This window comes from Psammomys obesus, unplaced genomic scaffold, assembly GCF_907164565.1.
Source record: "Psammomys obesus unplaced genomic scaffold, mPsaObe1.curated_primary_1811, whole genome shotgun sequence".
NCBI lineage: Eukaryota > Metazoa > Chordata > Mammalia > Rodentia > Muridae > Psammomys > Psammomys obesus.
The window spans coordinates 27,303,502-27,323,095 of record NW_026596040.1 but is presented as its reverse complement, the minus strand read 5'-3'; positions in this window follow the sequence as shown (position 1 = coordinate 27,323,095).

Below are 19,594 nucleotides of genomic sequence, written 5' to 3'. Positions count from 1 at the left end.
GTGTGTGTGTGTGTGTGTGTGTGTGTGTGTGTGTGTGTGTGTGTGTGTGTGTGAAAAACTTTAATAGCATATATAAAAGGAGCTATTAGGCAAAGCAATTATAAAAAAAAAATTAAGTTGGGTATAGTGGACAAGCCTGTAATCCTAACAGTTGACTTATGAGCCTGAAAGATAGTGAGGTTAAGGCCAGACTGGATTATAGTGGGTTCAAGACCAGCATGTGCTACACTGCAAGAGCCTGCAGAAAAAAAAAAAAAAAAAAAAAAAGTAAACTCTCCTTTAAAAGATCTTGTATTCATAGGTAGCATGAATGTATCATGCACAGAATAACCAAAACAAACAAATAATCTTTACACTATCAAAATTTAAAAGAGAATTTACAACATGTCTAGATATGAGTTCAACATAGTGTATTTATATATATTGACCAAAAAATCAAATAAAACCAAGAGCACAAACAAAAGTGCCACAAGATTAGTTGTATGGGCATCAGTTGTTAAAGGATGTGCCAAGGGGCTGTAGAGATGGCTCAACAGTTAAGAGCACTAGCTGCTCTTCCAGAGGACCCGGGTTCAATTCCCAGCACCCACATGGCAGCTCACAACCTTCTTTAAGACCAGTTCCAGAGGATCCAACAGTCTTACGTGGACATACATGCAGGACAAACACCAATGCACATATAAAAATAAATAAATGGTTTAAAGGGGAGGGACTACACCAACACTGAAAACCTGGACAGCTCTTGCTGAAATGAACAGGTACATTAAATTATTCATTAATAATTTAATTAACATTAAATTATCATTAATATTAAATTATTATTAATATTAAATTATTCGGGCAGCAGTTCTCCCCAGCTTTATCTATAAACCAAGTCTTATCCCAATCATCCAGCTTTTGTCATTGAAATAAGGAGTTTGTTCTAAATTTTATGTGGATGTGGAAAAGGTGTAATGAGCGTGTGAAGGAGGGAATTTTGGCTGGCCATGCTCCAGCTGACGAGATTAGAAGTGTTAAAATGGGGTGGTGAACCAGTGAGACTGTTAAATTGTCTCAGCAGGAGACAATTGTACATTGTCTAACACAGTGTGGCAACTGGTGCTCAGCAAATGACCCAATGTCCTGCCCCGAGGAGCATAGACACCTTCTGCCATCTGGGCCTGTGTCTGCTCAGCCATTCCTCTCTATCCCTTGTTTGCATTTTCAATAGTTTCTTCACACATATTCAATGGTTTTTAAAAACTATGTTTACCTGTGTGGACTTGGTATTAGTTCATTCAATGAATATTAACTCTGGTAATTTTACTTTTCATTGACAGGATCTCATTTTTAATCCTATTTGGTTTTTTTAATACCTTTTGTCTCACTTGAAATCTATTCTTCTTTTTGTCATCTTAAACATTTTGGCGAATGTCAAATTGTTCCAATTCTGAATACATTTGCATAAATTTGTTATTTTAGCAGATTTACCACTTTGAGCCCAGTATGGTCTACACAGTGAGTTCCAGATGAGCCAGGGCTACACAGTTAGAACCTGTGTACATCAAAATAAGATGTAGGTGTATTGTTTTTTTTCTTCTTCTGGTTATTTAGTCAATAATCTCCTGTGTGTGGAATTTTGAGGAAACATTTTGTGTTTAAAACCAAGAGGGAATCAAATATCTCCTGGCTGACTACCCTACCAACACCAGAACCTTTTTCCAAGCCCTGAGTAAGGAACAGATTTTCCATTAAGCTTGCTAAGAGAAAGTGGGCAGATTTTTTTCTATTCCCCATAGCCAGGGCAGATGTGAGCTAGACACTCATTCATGATACTCAGTCCAAGCTCTTCTAATTCATAGACTCTGATGATCCCTGGACATACCCTGTGGGTTTCACTTTCTTGTGGTTATACTGTTACTGCTAATTTAAAGGTATGTTAATAATGATTATTATTAGCCCTATAATTATTATGACGGTATTGTCTAACCCTTTATCGCAATCAATAAAGACACAGACACCTGATAGATTTTAGAATAGCCTTATTTATCTTACCTGGGGCAGGGCAGATACTAACCCTCTAAACTACCTTTACCTCCCAGCTTGCAGCCCGGCCAGTTGTTCTAATCATGTCTGTCTACATCCCATCCATAATTCCATAAATACTTGCTTATTCTCTGATTTGGGAATTCTCTCATTTGGCCACTTCTTCCACTCATGCTGTTCCGACTGTGTGCTTCTTCTTCCTCCTATACTTCTCTCTCTCTCTCTTTCTCTCTCTCCCTCTCTCTGACTCCCTGATTCTTCTGTCCCCCAAAACCTTGATCTATAGCCACACCTACCCCATTCTCTCTGCCCAGGACTGTTGGCATTTTATTGGTCAAACAGGAATAATTTCTTAGTCGAGGTTACAGTTCATTTTGAGGTGTGTGAGTGTCTGCTCGGCTGGGCAGCAACCAGATCTTGGGGATCAGTAATCAGCATCAGAATATATAGCACCAAACCAACCCCCAACACTATACTTTTGATTTTTCATTTTCCTTTGTTTCCTAGTGATTCCTGTCCTTTGAGCTCCTCTCCATATTTATAAGGTGGTCCAGTTCTATGTTCATCAAGACTGTCACCTTGCTGAAAGCTCAAGGTTTATTTGTTTGTTTGGTTTTTTTTTTTTTTTTTTGAAAGATCTGTGTGTTATGTACTTTCCTGTGACAAGTGAGGTGTTTGGAGTGATTTATGTCAGAAATGGTGGCTTTTCCCTCCCTTGACATTTCTTTAGACTTTGCCTGAATCATCTTTCACATTTGATGAAGTTCAGACAAAACTTGAAAACTTCCAGTAAACCTGAAATCTTCCAGTCATGCTGAATCTTATTGTTGAGGTTACCTAAATAAATATATTAATAAAATCTTTAGGAAAACTAAACAGCCCCTGCCTGTTACAGTCGTGTAAATTACTATGTTAACTGCTTTGGGGAAACATGCCACTGCCCTCATCCTCAGACAGGAATCTCTGCCACTTCCTGAAGCTGTGCCGTCACTGCTGTCCACAAACCAATCATCTCAAAGGCAACAAATAATGGTCTGCTGGAGGTAGGAGGAACCAATACGTATTTCCCACTTCATGTACTCATTTCTGTCTTGCCACCTTTGATGATTAACTTTTCAACCAGTGTTAAAAAAAAAAATTCACATACAACCTCCCTTCCACCATAATATCCTCCCAGAAAAGACAGTGTTGTTGGGGGTTGCTCTGAAGCTTTATTTTGATGCTAATTATTGTCCCTCAGGATCTGGTTACACCTGTTCTTGTTTTGTAAACCTGCCTAAGACATTTTATCTGATTGGTTGATTAAAGGTCTATACCTGGGCAGAGCAGAATGGGGTAGGCATGGCTAAGGTTCCCCTGCTTTGGAGTTCAAGAGAATCACCGGAGGCTGACAGACAGGAAGAGAGGAGGAAGGAGGATAACGGTGGGTTAGTGTGGAGAAGAAATCACATAGGCCTGGAGTAAGGACTTCAATAACAGCATGAAAAGGCCCAAATGAAGAATAAAAGCAAGTATTTATAAGATGACTGGTGGATAAGGATGGTTAAGGAGGATGGCATTGGATGGAGGGTGGGAGGTGGATGGTGAGGTTATTGAGACAGTGTAGGTGAAATATCTGCCCTGCCCAGGTAAATAAGCTAAAATCTAGCAGGTGTCTGTGTCTTATTGTTTGTGATGGTGGATAGACAATACTGCCCTATGATCTTAGGGCTAATAAATAAACATATCATAGTTCAACACTCTTTATTTTTAACATAACATAGTGTCTTGAGCATCTCTGAATTCCCACAACATGCTACAGAAAAGGCCCTGAACCAATATTTAACACATGAGGTAAGTCCTTCATGGAACGGAAGTGACAGAACCAACATGTAAGCCTGGGGAGCCCGCTCTCCGGTCTCCGTGAAGTCTCAGATTTGCCCACGTGCTGCGCAAGTGTCCACTCCACATTGTGGGTGGGGAGAACTACCCCATACCTCACCCTTAACCCTCCTTCCTGAGAAAGGCTTCCTTCTGCAAATGACATCAAAATAGAGTGCTCGCCTCTGTAAAATTCTTTTTAAAAAAAAGTATACTTCTTTTTTCATAATTAAAACTTTACTGAAAGCATTAAGCAACAAAATTAGCCAGACTCAAGAGCTAGACATTTCAATGAACTTTGATAATAGTTAGACAAGCCATTCTGAAGCTGTGGAGCTTTCCCATTGGATTCCACTCTTTTACTATCAAAACAGTGTCCTTAAATTACAAATTTTGTAAGCTTAGTCACCAAGTCATAATCACTTACAAGAAGGAACTTCACAGTAATCTTATATTTTTTTACAAATAAAATAACAAGTGAAAATAAAATAATCACTGAAGATGTGTGTTTGTGTGAGAGAGAGAGAGAGAGAGAGAGATCATACATTTGTCCAGACTTACAGAGTTGACAGCACCAAGGGAGGACCCAGTGTGAATATGGAGCTTGGGTGACAGTGGAGCGATGGTGTAGAACCACTATTGTAATGGATATCCCGCTGGGGTGGGGATGTTTGCGACTGGTGAGACCGGGCTTGTGTGAGCACCTGGGAAAGCTCTGCAATCATCCTCTCAGTTCTGCTGTGATCTGAAAAGACGGTGACTGTGTCTTAGATCGGGATTCTACCATGATTAGGGAAATCCCTACTCATTAACTGGTGTGTTTAAATAGAACACGCTAAGTCAGTATGACGGGTGAAGATTACTCCCTTGGCTGCATACAGAGCTACTTAAAGAAAGAGACAAATATCTGGGAATCTGCTTTAAAACAGGGTGTGGCTGATGGAGAAAACAGAGAGATAGTACTAGCTTGTTTCATAAACAACTAGGGTAATTAAAGTCAGCATAGTCTGACTTGCAGGTATCAATATACACACATCAAATATACTTAACTTTTATGTTCTGTTTAATATTAGTTTTTATTCACTATTATTTTTGTGGAACACTTCTTTGAACTACTAGCTACAAGGTCTTCCTGTATCCCTGCAGGCTGTTCTGTCAGCAAAACTTTCTTTAGAACTAAAAGCATCCTGGTTCTCTTAATTTCCCTTCAGTATTTTAAATCTTCTTTGTTAAAGAAATTAAGAGGGCCTGGGGGAATGCCACAGTCAGTAAGCTGCCCACCTGCAAGTATGAGGATCTGAGTTGGGATTCCTAGCATCCATGTAAAAAGGCGGACACAGAAGCACCTCTGCCTTCCCAGTGCTGATGACATAGAGATGGAAGCGCCCGAAACTCACTGGCAGGTCAGTCATTAAGCTCCAGGTTCTGGGCTGAAGAGATGGCTCAGGGGTAAAGAGCACCGGCTGCTCTTCCTAAAGGTCCTGAGTTCAGTTTCCACAACCACATGGTGACTCACAACCATCTGTAATGAGATCTGGTGCCCTCTTCTGGCATGAAGGTGGACGTGCAGGCAGAACACTGTATACATAATAAATAAATCTTTAATTAAAAAAAAAAGTTCTGTGAGAGGCTCTGCCTCAAAAATCAGGGTTGTGAGTGACTGAGAAAGTCACCTAATGTTGACCTCTGGCCTACATAATACATAGGACATAGGGGTAAGACGAAAGGAAGAAAGAAGAGTAAGAGAAACATCACAAAGTAGCATGTATGTCCTAGAAAATACAAAAAAAAACGTGGATTGTGTGTCTTGTCAAAAAAGCCTTGAACATACAAGAAGACTACTGTCAAGAAGAGTGCTGTGGTGACTCTTCCCAGAGATGTCTGCTCATGTTCAAAATTGCAGAGCAGATGGATTTAATGAGGACATCAGAAGCACCTTTCTTCTGTTCCAACCATCCATTTAATTTGAAACACTGCTTTTCAAAGTGATGTCCAAGTGATGTCCCCAGATCAGCACAAGACTAATGTCACCTGGGAACTCATTAGAAATGCAAATTGTGCAGCTGTCTCAGACCACTGAATCACAGACTCTGGGACTGGAGCCCAACAATCTGGGTTTAAAAGATCCTCTGGGTAATCTTCAAACAAGATGGTGTTACAGCCACTGAGTTGGCACATCTGTTTCAAAACCGGCCACACATGAGGATTACCAGAAGAGTTCAAACAGCACAGCTGCCTGGGCCCTGCCCTCCGCTGCTCTGATGTAATGGGCCGCAGAACAGCCAGTGCTGTAGGTGATCCTGGATACAACACTTGAGAAGTACCATCTCACACCTCCTCTAACTCATGAAAAGAGGTCTGTGCAGGAAGGTGCTGGTCCAGGGCCCTGAGCAGAGGAAGCACTTAGAAAAGGAACAGCTTAACCCTGCTGGAGAGCCTGTGCTGCCAATTCACCTTGATTTCCCTCAGACATACTGAACTCTGTTCTTTTTTGTTGGTGTTTGCTTTTGGGATAAGGGCTCATGGAGCCAAGGTTGACCTTGAACTTTCTATCCAGCAAGGACAGCCTTCACCTCTAAGTATTCCTGCCTCCATCCTCAAATGCCAAGATTGCAGCCATGAGCCAGCACAACCAATTCTGAATTCTGTATTCTTCTGAGCACCCGGATGCTCCTGGTTGAACCTGGAGCCCCACCCCAACATAGGTCACCTTTAGTGGAAGCAGCAATCACATTTGTAGAAACTTGTCAGTTGAAATGGGATACTTCTGTTTGATGCTAATTGCCAGAGGCTCTTCTGGGAAATTGTTAAGCTAAATATGATTTTTACATTTGATGCTACTCTTGAATTTCAGGATTAAGGGTAAAGGTTTTTCTAATGGATGACTTGGGGTCATGGCATCTAACTTATCTATAAAAACAAATAGAAGCACAATTAAAATAAAAAGCATGTTGGTTTCTGGTTTATAACATAGCCTGAGCTAACCCTCCTTTGCTGTCATTTGTTGTTGTTGTTGTTGTTGTTGATAGAACAAATGAGGCTGGTGGCTGCACTACAGCCCTAGGCAGTGGGATGCCAGCAGAGCATGCAGCCTGTGCACCCTTGCAGCATATGGCCAGCATCGTTAATGCATTTACCAATGGAGAGCATCATTAATGCATTTATGAATGCTTGCTGAGTGAGTCCGTGCACGCATGGTGAAAACTCCCCTCACTCTGGAAGCAGCCAGAAAACAGACAGATCCTCAGCATTCACCACGACAGGTGTTATAACAAGAGCTGACACACAGAAAACTGACCCCACCTCACTTTCCTTATTTTCCCTTGCTCTCAGCAGAACGTACAAGAACAAAAGATGGAAACTCTTTTAAAAAGAGGCTCTGGCCGTTAAGAAGAAGGGAGTGGGGTAGGTACACTCAGATCACCCCCAAACCGACGCAAAAACAGTACAAAATGTCCTTCAGGACAGACTTTGTCAGCAGTAACAGTTTGTTTAGTGCCTGGAAATTTCTCACTTGAATCTGTTGGGACAAAGGTGAGAGGCACAAAATGGAAACGTGTTTTACACACAATCAAAGCCATCATAGATGTTTTCAGAATAATTAATTAGGGTTCTCATTCTGAACATATCCCCCGTCCTCCTCCCCCCCCCCCCCCGACAAAAAAAAAAAAAAAAAAAGACTGACAAATGTGTTTTGGTAAAGTACCAAATAGTAAATATCTAAAACTTTATGGTCCCTGCAAAAACTACTTAATGTGCGGTTGTGGCATAAAAGCAGGCTGTGCGCTACTGTGTACATGGATTTCAAGGGTAGCTCCTCTCTCTTTTCGTCCTTGTCAATCCCTGGTCCCAGACTTCATCAGAGCTCCTAAATACTGGCTTATTCCTCTCATTCCTTCATTTATTCAGCCAATATTTACCTGGCATCTGGGAGATGCAAAGCTATGAGGTATGTCCTTGGGAATATCTGACAGTGAAAAGCTCACCAGGAGTTACAATAAAAAGAATGAGTTTGACTGCATATGAAATAACCAACAGGTTAGAATGGTGGTTCTTTTGGAGTGAAAAATTTGCTTTGCTCCAGAGGACATTTGGTGATACCCGGAGAGACTTCTGATTGTCACACTGAGGGAAGAAATGCTTGAGAAATATCATAGGTAGAGGCCATGGAGGAACCTGGCGATCCTCTGAACGAAGGCAAGTCCTCCCTCAAACATTGCTGGTGCTAAAGGTTAGAAGTGCAGAGTCCAAGATATGATAAAGGCTGTGGAGAAAAAACAAACAAGGAGCCAGGAGATCACCTGACTCAAGACAAAGGTGTCTCTATAGAAGTGAGGGCTGAAGGCTAAACAGGAACTGATAAAATGTAAAAACATGACCAGGGGTGTGAGCATGTAGCAGAGATTAGAACAGAGTGATTCCTGATCACATCTTGATCTACTAAATAAAAACGCTATCCAGATCCTTCTGTTTTCAAAGCTTTTCTTGTCAGAACAAATCTATGCAGGGTTTTTGGTTTGTTTGTTTGTTTGTTTGTTTGTTTGTTTTGTTTTGTTTTTTAGCAAAAAGACAGAGAAATGTTGTGGAGCATGTTGGAAGGACATAGGACAAAGAAAATAACAAATGAAAAAAACTGTTTTGTTTAGTAGAATTGAAGCATGAAAGCTTATTAGACTTGAGCTTTTATTAGATCAAAGACTTCTTTTCATTATGGATTCAATCTCCTTGCCCATTATTGATCTAGTAGAAAAATCTGTTTCTTCATGATTCAGTCATGTTAGGCTTATGTGTTAAGAATTTACCTGTTTTAGCTAGTCTATCCAATTGGTTGGCATGTTTTATAGTAATTTCTTATGATCCAGCCTTTGTATTGATATTTCTGTGATATCAGTTGTAACCTTCCCTCTTTCATTTCTGATATTTGTTAAAAGAATTAAAGATGAATAGCAAGAACTGACTAGTGGAACTCTAACCAAACTAAAATACTTCTGACCACCAGGGATAACAATTAAGAGATGACAGAATGAGAGAAAATTCTTGCCAGCTTTTCATCCAACATAGTTTTAACAACCAGAATATGTTTTAAAATCTCAAAAAATGAGTTTCAAAAGATCAAGTACTTTAATCAATAAATGAACAAATAAACTTAACAGTTTTCAAAAGAATCAACAATGGCTAGCAACTATATATTTTAAAAGTTCAAAATCTTTATCCATTACAGAGGTACAAACCACAATTATCATCAAGGTGCCATCCTGTTCCAGAGCAGCTGTCACCAAGAGTACAAGAAGTACTAAACACTGATAAAGGTGAAGGCACAGAGGACGCTTCCTGTACTGTGGGTGGAAAAAAAAAAAAAGTAAGTTGCTCAGCCACTGTGGAAATTGATATGGAAGTTCTTTGAAGAACTAAAGATAGAACCACCACATGACCCAGCTATATAAGTCCTGGGTATATACCAAACAAATCAATGTGAGCATGCAGAAGAAACAGCTTCATGTCTGTGCTTATCATGGCATTAGTCACAGTAATTAGTTATTGCTGGATGCACATCGTTGCCATAAGCAGACAATGGAAGTGTGGTATATATTCACAACGCAGTATTATCTCGCCATAAAGAAGAGCCAGATCCACAGGGATCTTTCCTGAGACTGATACTGCAAACAAGGACCATGCATGGAGATAACTTAGAACCCCTGCACAGAAGTAGCCCAAGGCAGCTCAGTATCCAAGAGGGTTCCCCAATAATAGGACCAGGGACCATCTCTGATTGATATGAACTCATTGACTAGCTCTTTGATCACCTCCCCCTGAGGGGGGAGCAGCCTTATCAGTCCACAGAGGAAGACAAAGAAGCCAGTCCTGATGAGACCTGACAGACTATGGCCAGATGGAAGGAGAAGAGGACCTCCTCTATCATTGGACTGGGGGAGGGGCATAGGAGAAGAAGAGGAAGGGAGGGTGGGATGGGGAGAGGATGGGGGAGGGAGCTACAGCTGGGATACAAAGTGAATAAACAGTAATTAAAAAAAAAAAAAAGAAGAGCCAGATCATGGCAAGTTCAGGAAAGTGAATGAAACTGGAGATCATTTTCACTCCTGTGCAAAATCTGGGAGGAAAATAGATGACATGACAGTAAAAGGGTGCCTCCTGGAAAAAGTGGTGTCGAGGGGAAAGGGCAGGGACAGGGAGAGTGTGATCAAACAATACTATGTGAAAATACACAGTGAAATGCATTGCTCTGTATAATTAATATACACTATTGAAAACACGAACATTTTACATGTGTCTATTGTTTGTTACAAAATTAGATTAATTTTTGCTCTATGATACTAACATTCTTGAAAAATGAAGCTTTTTCCACCTTGATATGAACATGAACTTCCAGAATAAGGAGGACACCTACGTAAGAAGATGTTTTCTGCTCAGACATGGCCATCTCCATTAGAACTCCTAATTTTTGTCATGGCAATGCATTATAAAAATGTCTCTCACGCTCTAAAAGAATGGAATATTGCTGGATCTCCCAGACAGAGTTAATAATACACCTCGAGGTCACCTAAGACTTGAGACTACTGTCCTACTGTGTACTCAGCCTGCCTTTCAGAGAACAGTGTAAAAAGCAGCTTTACTTGCTTTGTGTTTCCCACAAAACCAGATTTAAGAGCTTAAACTAGGTAACTGTAATCTTAAATCATGTACTCTTCCATGCCCCTAACCCAAGAGTCATGCTTGGCTGTTTGCAGGTGTGTTAAAATAACCATTTGCTGGCTGAAAGCTGCCTTACAAAATTAATGTCCACCATAAATGTTGAAGGCTTCGTGTGGATGTCGCCTGATAAACAAGGATGTTTGTGGCACTGTTCATTATCTCTATCAGTTGGTGTAAGTGACTTAATTCCTTATAAAACTCTTTGAAGATTTATTCTTCAAATGAAAGTATTCTTCATTCTCTCCCCCATGTGATGCCTTCTGTGCTGTTCAAGAAAAGAGAGAGCAAAGCCCTTTCCTAGGGACCCTCAGACATCAGACACAGGAAGAGATTCACAAGACAGCCATCAGGCAGGCACAGACTTAGAGTCTTACAACAGACAGACAGGAGTGGTAGAAAACACGAGGAGAACATAGTGGGTTAAATATGGACTCAGTCTTGGTCAAGTGACGCCCAGGGGAAGCACTCTGATTTCTCTCTTTAGAGTGTCTCCAATGCATAACTGGTAAGTCCGAGTTTATTGCTGCTAATGCATTGAAGCTGGTGCACACTGGTAAGTTGCCTTTGCTCAAGTAAATAGCCCCCACCCGTGCTCACCCTCCCCCAGTAGGTCAACACTCACAAACAGAGAGAGAGGCAGAGACAGAGAGGAAAATTGGAGAGAGCCTTGTTAGGAAAACAGGTTTCAGTGGAAGAGGGGGAAAGAGTCTGAATTGGAAACACCACTGCCCAGAGGAAGCTAAACAGTACAAGAAGAAAATGTTCCCTTCATCCTTAACTAGTCAAAAGCTGTCACACGCCTCAAGACCGACGCTATTCAATTCTTTGCTTCCAGCACAAGTCCCAGTGTGCTGTTGGTTTTTCTCCGGGCATTGTTTTCCTTCTTCTTTTCCCTTTGTTTTCAGTTCACATTTTATAGAAGCAACATCTCAAAAATAAAAGTCTCTCGACTGTTACAAAACTGTCATTCTAAATTACAAAGCTAGAATTCTGGAAATAGACATTTTATAACAGAGGAGAATCCATGGTTACAAAGTGAAAAACTATAGGAAGCAATACCATGGTTTTTGTCTCATGTTTGTTAAGCTCATTGGTTGGCTTGAATTTTATTAAACTGACATCCATGTTTTTCAAATTATTCTTTCCTTCTCTATATGATTGACAGGTTTCCTTAATCATCAGCCAAGACAACCAAAATGCAAAGCTGTACTCTGCCTCTCTCCCCGATTTTTACTCGTGGTAGATGGAACCCAGGGCTAGCTGTCTGTGAGACAAGGGTCACCCCCAGTCCCTCCGCCTTATTTCTGGGCAGAAGAAGGCTTGTGTAATATCTAAAGGTTGACATAATCCAAACCGACAGAATAAATCCTATACTTTCACACTAGACATGAGGAAGCACCTATTCTACGATGTGAGACTTCTCACTTGTATCTACAGGGTTTGGGGTGGGATTATCGTTAGTCTGAAGATGAGACTCATCCTCTGGATTCAGGAGGTGCCCCATCCTCAGCTTCCCTAGTAGCCAGAATGACAGGAGCAGCCCTGACCATGCAGGACTCCCATTCAGCCCAGTTCAGAGAGACCTCAACATCAGATGAAGTGTTCCACCTGGTGGCCAAAGCCAGCCTCCGAGGCATAAAGCTGCTAAAGCAAAGACTGTTCTTTCTTAAATCCATTAGCGATGCCTCGGCTATCTTTTAATCTGAGCCAACAGAGAAGCATCACTCTGTCTTAGAATGATTCCAAACTCCCATGAAAAATAACAAGTTGCATGAACGCTTATATCCCATTCATAATATAGTACAATGATCGGCAGGTGACCTACATGTGACCTCCCATATACTTCAACTCCCTTCAGAATTACTTGTAGGAGGGGAGGAAAGAGGGAGGAGAAAGATCTGGCATCTTAGGGGAGCAGGGGTTGCTAAGTATAGCTCTCTCCCCTAACTCACGGCTTTGGCTAGGCCATGTAAACAAGTAGATGCCAGGGACAAAGCACTCAGAACAGAATGTTCCTTCCTGCCCTCTAGAAATTAAGGTCACAAGAAGCAAGTAATAGCTGTCACCTTGTCATCTGACTTAATAAATGGGTGTTGCACATGCTATGAGATTAGACAAGGGCAAAGTGCTTGAAACAAAATCACTGCTTGCCTGTAACCTGGGTCACTTTCCTTATCCATCATCAAAAGACAATGCACCCCCTGCACAAACCTACAGCGCACAGTTTACTGAAAGACTGTCGGGTCACACTAAGACACACAACTTCACCTTCAGTTGTAAGCCTCCATGAATGTCGCTTCCTTCATAAAACAGAACATAGGGTCATTCCTGAGGTCCTTCCAGCTTCACACTTCTGGGAACAAGTTACAGGCTGGAGCTGGCTCTGCCAGTCCTCAAGTGCCAGTCATTGAAACTTTAGAAATTTGACAAGCCAGTGGGATGGTCGTGTATAGATAGGGTGAAGTCACTGTGTTTGTGTTAGGTACAGCACAGAGCGTTAAAAGGCCTTTAAACGAGGGGTGGAGGGTTGTTCAGAGAATTAGTTTGCTAGCTTGCCACTGAATGTGTGCTATTAGACCAGAAACTGTCCACTAGTAGGCTGGCTATCAAATACTCTGAGAAGAGGGTCAAGCTGGATGTGGTGTTCATGCTTGTAAATTCATGTCTGTAATCCCAGCACTGTACGAGGCAGAGGCAGAGGCAGGCAGATCTCTGTGAGTTCAAGGCCTGCCTGGTCTACAGAGAGAGTCTAGGACATCCAGGGCTACACAGAGATACCCTGTCTCAAAAAAACCAAGAAGAAGGAGAAGAAATAAACAAAGATAGTTCTCCCGCAGTCATCCCCTAAGGAAATGGGAGGATACATTTTTGTTTGTCAAAACAGCAGGTACTATATACATTTAACGAGCACAGGCTCAACATGATTAAGTATCCCAGAGTCTGTGTGGTAGTTGCTGCTAATAGATGTTCTGTCAAAAACGGTGGGACTAACCCCACCGAGAAGACGTACCAGAGTCTGGAACATTTTAGTAACACTTGTCTTCCTTCAACCTCTCTAGAAAATCCTTCTGTGTGGTTGTTGTCTTTATGACAACCAAGTAGAAGCACTGGAAACCACATCCTAGAGCAGAAACTCTGGACAATTTGCTCCCTGTTTTTCTAAACACCATCTGAAAACTCACTCTTTCTTTCTTATTGAGTCTTTTTCTTCCTAGTCTTTGCTACCCCTATCCTGGCTCATGTAGCCCTAAGTCTTAGGATGGTAAGGAAACCAATCACCGTGGAAACAAACCTCTATGCACATCTGTAAGATATCTTTATTTTTCCAAGTTTTATCATATATTCTGTCTTTTCCTATCTGCTTGGATCAGTCTCATCTCTTGATTTTAACACTTACGAGCTTCAAAATGTGGAAAGGAAGACTGTGCAGTGGATATTAAACTTTACAGTCAATACAAAAAGGAAAAATACTTACAAGCTCATGCCAGTGGTGTTTAGACTATGAAGTCCTTCCTTTTAAAGGGAGGGGAATGTATTCTCTCAGTGGCAATAGGATTGGATGAGTTAATGTGTGATTTTTTAAAAAATGTATCTTCTAAGTCTTGAAAGCACTAACTGCAAATATTGACAAAATGCACCCGACGCACTCAACAGGAAGTCTTCTCAAGTGAACTCTGGCCATGCTGTTTCCACTAGCACCCTAGTCCTCCTGGGAAAGTGCAATCAGGCTAAGTGCTCATTCACTCTATTGTCTCTCCAAATATCAGAGAAATGATTTCACTTCACTAGCAGGATATTTCTAAAGGGAAAAATGCAAAAGTCCAGGGAAACTTAAGCCTTCTTAAACTTAAACCTTCCTGAGAAGACTTTAAGTCACTGAGCACTTGTCCCTAAAGAAAAGAACTGACAGTGCAGGTCTGTGATGAGACTATAGATCTGCATTCTTAGCAGTGGTGATGGTGACTGCGTTAAGGGCCACAGCTGGAGAAACACACTTTAGTTCAAAGTACATGACAGATAAGTCTATAAATTCAGTACAGTCTTGAGAATGATTTATGGTAGTCGTATTTTCAATTTTGAATGAGTTAGTTTGTTGAGTATACAGCAAGCAAACTAAATGAATGATAAAGAGCAAGTGATGATAGATGGGGGAAACATCCTCAAACTGGGTACTCAAAACATCCATTAGACATCACTAGAGAAGCCCTGTTGTATCCAAATCAGTGACACACAGAGATGACACCATCAAATTGGGAGCTCCCAATGTAAGACCTGGGGTCTCACAGCTCAGGAGTTCAAGATCGCGCCCTTCTCAGAAACTCCCACAGACCACGACTTGTTGCAAAAGCAAGCGGTTTATTAATCATTGCGCAATGGGGTCACCCCTGCTGGTCAGCAAAGAGTGGCACCTGGAGACAAAGACTTTAGGTTTTTAAAAGAAAAATTGCAGGAAATTTGAAGTTGCAGTTTTGGCAATTTAGGATTGGACAAGGAAGCTATCAAATAAGATAATTGGTTAGTCTTAGGTGCTCAAGCTTGGCCAGTCCTGCCAAGTGTGGATGCAGTTGCAATTGAAGGTGGGGGTGGTTAGCTCATCCTTGAAGATTAGGGCTGCAGGCTCTTGGCTGGAGGTCAGGAGCTACTCAGAAGAAGAATTGGAGCCATCTGGGTTGGTTGCTAAGAAACACTATCTTGAAGACAAGGGTCTGGTCTTTTTCTCCATTCTCTGGAAAGGTACTAAGAGGCTTTAGCTTAACCTGAACCTAAAACTCAAAACTATAGGCTTTAGAAGACATACAGGTTACAAAGTTAGTCTAACCCTTTCACCAACATCCGACTAAAACTGGCTGCAGAAGTTAAGGCAGACAGCTGGAGTTCTTGACTGACCGTTCATGGCTGAGCTCCATGGCTGAACTTCCCGCCTCTCTTTCATACTGCAAACACATTTATTGACAGTAGCCTCTATTGGAAATGGTCACCTTCCAGATGTCCTCAAGTTTTTACACACTGTTCTCTTCCTTCCGTGTCACAGAGTTAGAGGCACAAGGCCCTTGGAGGACCCCTTGAGACAAACACACTTGGGTCCAAAATAGGGTGGGAGAAAAAGTCCACTTCCAGAGATGGCTTCTCAAACAGCACATGACAGTAAAATGCACATTCCAGATGGAGAGAAAAATTGCACTCAGTGATCTGTGTCTCATCTATGAAATCTATAAATAAAGCAGCAAGATTATCACTGAATAGGGAAGACAATTGGAAAGTGTGATTTTTTGTTTTTTACATAAATGCCCTAGGCAATAAAGAGCACTTAAGCAATGCCAACCCCTCACTAAGATGAGAAAAGAAATCATGAGAACAGCCTTTATTGCATAATGACTGCATGCTTGGTAATTAGCTAAGAAAATTGTGTCCATTGATTCCTTCTAAAACCCTATGTCCCGTGACTATCCCCATTTCACAGGGGAGACAGGCTCATGGGGATAGTAAGTGAAGAATCCCTAACTTGAATTCATAAAAGTTATTTACAGAGCTCATGAAAGCAGTGGTCATGCCAATCTGGTTACTTAACTCTCTACATATTGAAACTGATCTTTTCCAGATGAACTGTGTGGTCAAAGTTAAGAGCCTCTGTGATGGTTGACACTGCCAACTTGATGGAGTATGGGGTCACCTCAGAAACAAGCCTCTGAGAACATCTGTAAGGGAGCTGCTAGATTATGTTGATGGAAAGGCCAATCATAGATGGAGCAGCGCCATCTTACGGGCTTCAGTCCTGGACTAAATAGAGAGAGACAGAGAAAGCATGAACCCCCACCTCCTTCTGCTTCCTGAATGGACAAGATGTGACCGACTGCCTCACGCTACTGCCACAATTTCTTCCTCACCATGAGCTCTTCTTAAATTGCAAATCAACCCTTCCCCCTTTAAGTTGCTTCTTGTCTGATATTTGATCACAGCAAGAGGGAAAATGAGTCAGCCCCTGATGGGGGTTGGTCTGTTGCTGTGTATTCTAATACTGGCCCCCAGGGTCTGGCTGCTGCCCAGAAGAGCACATTCTAATGTACTTGTCTTTGTTGTGGAAACCTTGCTCTACCTAATTTAAAGTTGATTGGTTAATAAAGTTGCTGGCAGCCTAAGCTGGACAGAAGAGAGGTAGGCAGAGCTAAGGGGCTTGGGGTCTCAAAAGGAGCGCAGGAGAGAGAGGACAGAGACGGAGAAGAGACAGGAGGTCACCATGGGGTAGTCAGGAGCACCTGGCCAAGAGCAGCTTGCTCTGAGGACTGGCCTGATGAACCAGAAGCTGCCAAACGGAACATGTGCAAGTATTTGGGATTTTGGATGGGAAGCAGACAAGATGGCTTAGAGAGTTGATATCTGCCAAGCCCTAGTGCTTTAAGGCTTATTATAAATCTAACAAGTTTCTGTGTCTTTTACTTGAAAAATAACTGGTTCAGGAATAACTGCTACCATAATAATCTCCTGTATTTAATGAATATATACAAAATAATTCATTCCTTTTACAAGCCTCGTGCAGATGCCCTCACGTAAACCCCTAGGGGCCATATCCTGGCTGTGTTCTGGAATACTAACTGAACAATGCAATGACACAAGAACTTATCTAAAGACAGTTTATATAAAGGAGTCAAATATCAGTCACATGGTTGTATACTGAGGCAGAATTGAAGCCGGGAGATAGGACAGTAGGTATGAGTGTTTGCCTCTGAAAGGATAGAAGAATGAGCTCAAATCCCTAGGACTTACTTTTTTTTTTTTTTAATGCAGATGTGGCTGCGCAGGCTCATAACTACGGTACTAGGGGCAGAGATTGGTGGATCCAGAGAACTTGCTAACCAACCAGCCTAACCAAAAAAGCAAGTTTCTGGTCCAGTATCTTAGCAGACCCTGCATCAAGGTGATAAGTCAGAGAGTGTGAGTTTTGGTGTTTTGGGGTTTTTTTTTACTAAATGAACAAGACTCAGGTGAAGTGCCTTGTTCCTATTTAAGGAACACGACATGAGAATGTGAGAGTCCTTATTACACGCAATCCAACCAGTTAGACCTTAAGCAAACGCGTATAGGAACTTAAGAAGTATGGGGCTGGCTCAGCAGTGAGATCACGGAAAATAACCTGTGGAGGAACAAGGAGTTCGTCTTCATGGCAGGCTTTGTGTTGGTGACGCAGCACCATTCACTCAGACTGCTAGTGGCTGGATATGGCTGTGTAAGTTGAGTTTCACAAAGAACCTGGCTGCCGTAGTGCTGGCCACCGCGTTGCAGGTCTTACACAAGCCACAGCTCCTGCTGAACCGAAGGTGCAGTGGCATGTGAAGCTGAAGTCTGCTTCATAAGGCAAATATGTCAGAGGCCAGCTCCAGCCAAGGAAGGGATGTGGGGTCGCCAATGATGTGAAGCAAGCACACACTCACACATGCTTGGTGTATGAAGCCAGGCTCCGACTTTAGTATCTTTCCTCCTACAGCTTATATATCCCAGCAAAATCCTTCAACCATTATAAAAATCATAATGTGGTTACTTTGTATTTTTCTTCAAGTAAATGATTACAATGAGTTTATGTTTTTAAAAAAAAAACAAAATGAAACAAACAAAAAGTATGTTCCCCAATACCTTCATATGATTAAGCATTTTACATATTACAGGTAAAAAAAAAATTATTCTCAAGAACTCCATGCATTTGTGGCTAAACAACTTGTAAAAACTAACAAAGTATAAGCAAGCGAGGCCTTTTTTCTCAGACAGTTTTTTACTGGCAGGCTGCAATCTGCAGTTATGAAAACAGGATCAATCATTGTATCATTTATCTTAAAAAGTAATCTTATAAAAAAAACTTTTAAAAAAATCACAAATCCAAATGTTTATGTATAAAAAAACAGTCAGTTATTTATACTTTAAACACACATACTCATTAACAATTTTAAATTCAGTCATACCAGGAAGCACACGGCAAAAACGGGTACAAGAAATGAATCATCACCTTGATCACCAACCCAGCGTCAGCAAGTACTAGTCGGGCTGCCATTGATCTTGCGCCCTGACCTCAAAAAAATCCCTCCCCCAATTATAAAGTGTGCCTTTCTGAACTTTAAATTGTTCCCCGGGATTTTCTACATCAAAGCCAATAACAAAAACATCTTAACCTACCTCTATTAACAATCTGCATCCCCAAATTCTTTCTGAGGGTGGTGGTTGAGTCATTAATCTGTTCCAGTAACAATGGTTAAAAAACCATCAATCACTGTTATCGTAAGTGCCAAGGACACTGCCCAGTCAAGGGATGGAAACCCCCTTAGAGTTTTTGTACAACCCGTAGATTAGGAGGGATGTGATGACTGTGAGGGCAGGAAGCAGAGCGAGAAGCGCCATGACAGCATGCAGTCCTCAGCTCTCCGAGGCACAACCACTGGGGTGGTGCTAAGCCATGGGTCACACTCCATGGATTCTACGCTGTTTGTTGTTCCTTTCTCCTGGGCCTTCCTTGTCACAGATGCAATAAGGACCCTCTAGCAGAAGCAGCTCTGGTACCTGAAGAGGGAACATCTTCCAACGAAGCTGTGCTTCAGCCCTAGAAACAACCGATGTGTCTGACGGACGTATATACAACCACCTTGGAAGTGACCTTGAGACAAGACCCAATTTGTTGAAATATAATTAACTAACATTTTGGTTTGGGGTAGAGCTCTAAGGGAGCTTGCATATGAGTACTGAGGAGGTTTCCTAAGCCATAGGCTTGGTGGAACTGTAACCCTCTGTTCAGGTTAGGGTCAACCGATTTAAACTCTTAACAAAGCTTCTTCCCAGTCAGCACTTACAGCATATACTTACTCATACTATGGGACCCTATAGTAAACTGATGACTCATTTTGTTTCCATCTCCTACATTCATAACAGTACACATCAGGTTTGCCTAACTATTCTCTCTCTCTCTCTCTTTTTTTTTTCTCAACTAAGCCTTAGCATAATTATCTAATGCCTTTCTATA